This window comes from Tursiops truncatus, chromosome X (assembly GCF_011762595.2).
Source record: "Tursiops truncatus isolate mTurTru1 chromosome X, mTurTru1.mat.Y, whole genome shotgun sequence".
NCBI lineage: Eukaryota > Metazoa > Chordata > Mammalia > Artiodactyla > Delphinidae > Tursiops > Tursiops truncatus.
This window is the reverse complement of record NC_047055.1, coordinates 119,040,845-119,045,343: the sequence shown is the minus strand read 5'-3', so window position 1 is coordinate 119,045,343 and position 4,499 is coordinate 119,040,845.

Here is a 4,499-nt window from a genome sequence, read left to right as displayed (position 1 = left end):
TACTTTGTATCATCATTGTGGAGTAATATGTTTTGATGGAGTGATGTGTTCTGATGGGTACCTTGAAGTGTTTGCCGCATCATGGCTGTAGCCCAGCATATAAAGTTACAGAAAAGCCAGAAGTTCACTGAAGTCAGCTCTTCTCCGTTTTGAAGGTGTTTCCGAAGAACTGATGAGCATTCTCCTTGCCCCACAGCATAATATCTGGGCCACGTAAGAATGCTAGATGTTTCCTATAAAATTGAAGATTGCACTGTGTGTTTATACATCAGAGTAGTCGTGTTCAATACCCATAGGTTAGAATGGACCAAACTTAAATGTAGGCCCCATAGAAGTTTTTCACATGCTTTGATTTCAGAAGCACCAGGAACTGTCACCTATTCTGTGATGCTTTAAGTTACTCTCGTGGAGACGAAGTAAAAAAAATTCTTTTTGGCCACACCCTGCGTGTAGCATGTGGGATCTTAGTTCCCCGACCAGGGATCACACCCGCGCCCCCTGCAGTGGAAGTGCAGGGTCTTAACCACTGGACCGCCAGGGAGGTCCTGGACAAAGTAAACTTCTAATTATGGTTCTCCCAGGAAAGCTCAGCTTTAAAGTGTGGGTAATGCTGAGAGTGACAACAGTTTGTCTTAAAAAGTCCCAGTGAAATATAAAGAACTAAAACCAAGTCCACTGGAGAAGATCACAGTTTTAAGACAAAACAGGATAAAATGTAATAGAAGGGAGGAAGAAAATGGAGAGATGGAAACACCAAAATCACGTCACCAGCGTTACAGTTTCACCTCATTAATCCTGTCACACACACCTCCTCGGAAGTGTTTGATTTCATATGGCAGGTCCTATCCAACCCACCAGCTGACCTAGTGGCTGGACAGGCTAAGCGTCCAAGGGGAAGATGCAACACTAAGAGGTTCAGAGGGTCGAATGAGGCTGGGGAGGTGAGAAAGGGCTTTGTGAAGGGACTGCTGTTACCGATGGTACTTCACGGCAGAATTTTCCAGAACCACTGGCTGTACTCCAGCATGGACTGAAGCAGGACAGCACAGGGTGTCTGGTACTTACTATGTTAGAGTGAGGATAGCCAATGAAGATGGAACTCGGGCTGAAACGTACTGCCTTATCCTTTGTGTACATTGCATGCAGAAGTTGACAGAGTCGCTCCTTTTCACTGCAGATCTTCACCTAATTGGTGTATCTCCTGCACCCCGGGAACACAGCCCTCCACCTTTTCCCTTGCTTTCCAAGTCCACATTCTGGATTGGTTTGATCTACTGTCACCTCTGAGCTCTTGTTTTCTCTCCTGAAAGAGCGTGATGCTCAGAAACAGACTCCACCACTTACTAGAGTTAAGACAACGACAACAACAAAACCTCTTTGGGCTAGTTGCTTACCCCCTCTGTGCCTCAGTTTCCTTGTATGTGAAATGGGGTGATAGTACCTCTCTCAGAGGATGTGATGAGTAAATGAGATGATATCTGTAAAGAGCTTAGAACCGATTGTTGTGTACATTAACCTCAGTTTTTAGAACAGGCATCTTATTTCTTCCCTTTGAAAGAATCTAAGTATGAAGAAGCAAGATTTTCGTGCACTTTTAGATGCTAATCCACGTGCCTCTGAGCTAGTCACAAACACGATCCACCCACGCAGGGGTACATTGTCCTGGCACGTGACCGTCTCCACCAAGGGTAGCATTTGGTGATGACAAGTGGTTGCATGTTGAAGACACTTTGCTGGGCTGTAGAAATGACAGGAATGGATGACGTGTGGTAATGGAGATGGTGACCAATTGAGGCTGTTTACAGCAACCTGATTCCATTCACTATCCCAACATTAAAAAAAAAGCAGTGCCCAATATAAACAGCAGTTTTCACTGTTCTAACGGCTAAGTCCTGTGGTCAGAAGAAAACCCAGCTGAACTCATTCTGCAAGAGCAATAGAAAGAGACTGGCAAAGCAAAAAATGTAATGCAGTGTGGAAAGTGCCCGAAATTGGGACTGTGGCGATCTAGGGTCTGGTTCCTGATATGCTACCAGCAAGCTGTGTGACCTGGGGGAAATGTCTATACCACTCTGAGTCTGAGCATCTTTGTGAAAAAGAGGGGGTAGATGATTGCTAAAGTCCCCAGCAGTTTTAACAGGCCATGACCTCTATGCTAGATATAGTTGGACTACTACTAACTGAAGGCTGTGGTCCTAATGTGGCAAAGATGGTTCCTTCTCCATCGGGTGAACAACTTGTTTGGGCTTGCAGGGGACTTTCTCAGTGCTACCTCTGGAAGTCTTGCATCCCAGGAAAGCCTGCAGTCCTGGGCACGCCAGGGTGCTCGGTCACTCTAATTCTCTTTCTTCTAATGTGGATAGTTCTGGATCCCCAGCGCCACCTTGGCTAAGGAATCTCACAAGCGTGGCTCTGATCTTGTGCCAGTTGCAACACAAAGGAAGCTATATGACAAGCCCAACAATGTGCCAACGAGCTGTGGCGTCACAGTTGTAAAAAAATCCATCGTCAATTAACTGTAGAAGCTGAAGGCCGTAGTCACAGATAAAAGAGGAAAATGGGGGGACACCTTTAGGAAACGCATTCAAGACCTGGCTTGACTGCCAGTCCTTGAGCAGAGCTGCCTTTAAAGCCATAAGTGGACTTTAGAGACCCCGGGGAACAGTCCAGGCAGAAGGCAGAGTGCCCTAAATATTTGCTGATGGACGTCACCCTTCTGTGCTTTGAGGGACTCTTACGTCTGTGAGTACTTGACCTTCTGTGTCTGAGGATGCATGATTCTCTGATTTTCCCTATGCAGAGAGTGTTAAGTCTACTGTCTTCTTGCCTCGAAGCTAAGACTGAACATGAGTTACAGAAAAATTGTGAGGACCTAGAGCGAACTTGGGTCACTGTCAAATCCTCAGAGGGACTGCTTGGAGGCACATTTTAGTGCGTTTGCTATAGAATGAACTCAGGAAGTGCCACTGACAGTATTCTCGTCTAAGGAACCAAGGAAGGACCCAAAATTTCCTCAAGCCTCAATATCCTGTTTTTAGGACCAGGGCTGCAGAGCAGCCTCCTAGAGTATTGAAAGGGACAGACCCCTCTCGGCAGTAACTGTGCGTTCATTTCCCCACTGACGGCTTTCATAGCCTTCAAAGAGCAACACTTCAATGAAGACACAATTCATGAACAGTGTCCTATGAATAAAAGGGCTCCCCTGGTGCCGCAGTGGTTAAGAATCCGCCTGCCAATGCAGGGGACACAAGTTCGAGCCCTGGTCCGGGAAGGTCCCACATGCCGTGGAGCAGCTAAGCCCGTGTGCCACATCTACTGAGCCTGCGCTCTAGATCCTGCGAGCCACAGCTACTGAGCCCATGTGCCACAACTACTGAAGCCCACGTGCCTAGAGCCCGTGCTCCGCAACAAGAGAAGTCACCACAATGAGAAGCCCACGTACCGTGGCGGAGTGGCCTACGCTCGACGCAACTAAAGAAAGCCTACATGCAGCAACGAAGACCCAACGCAGCCAAAAATAAATAAATAAATTTTTAAAAGATTAAAAAAATAAAAGAGCACATGGAGGAACCCCAGCTGGCAGAAGAAGGCTGGTTTTTGATGAGTCAGTAATTTCTTACTGACTTGCACTGGTGCAACCGTAAATGCAGTCTTGAGCCTTGTCATTTGGAGGTGTTTTGTTTTATGTGTGCAAGTTATAGGAACTATAATTCATCTGAGAAATACCTCTTGCTCCTCTGCCTTTTGACTCTTATGAACATTTTGGTTCAGACAGATGTCAAATGGAAGATTTGTATCTGTAGTCTTCTGGGCTGCCTTGATGATTTCTTCCACAGGCAAAGTGAAGGAGGGGGTCTCACACTCACTCACCCATTCGTTCCTGATGGAGCAGTTACTAGCAGACCGTTGTGTTAGGATGGGGCTCTGAGGTAAATACCAGATAAATACGTGACCAAGGCTTACATGTATTAAGCCACTAGAGTTTACACGGACTGTTTTATACACAAGCATGTGATGTAGGCAACATGGGAGGATGATCGCCCTGCCCTTGCAGACATGATCATTCATTCGGAGCAAGGGCAACAGTGCGGGGTTTTTGTTGTTTTGTTTTTTGGGGGTTTTTTTTTTTTTTTTTTTTTTTTTTTTTTGTGGTACGTGTGCCTCTCACTGCCGCGGCCTCTCCCGTTGCGGAGCACAGGCTCCGGACACACAGGCCCAGCGGCCATGGCTCACGGGCCCAGCCGCTCCGCGGCATGCGGGATCTTCCCGGCCCGGGGCACGAACCCGTGTCCCCTGCATCGGCAGGCGGACTCCCAACCACTGCGCCACCAGGGAAGCCCTTGGGGGTTTTTAAAGTATTTTTGTTGGTGTATTTCTCTTTCGGTATTGCAAAAAAAAAAAACCTACAGTCAGCATCATTGATGTCAAGTCTACCAAGACAGTCACACTCAGCATTAAAATGTAAATAGAACAAAGGAGCGCTTGTTTAAAAGGTGCAT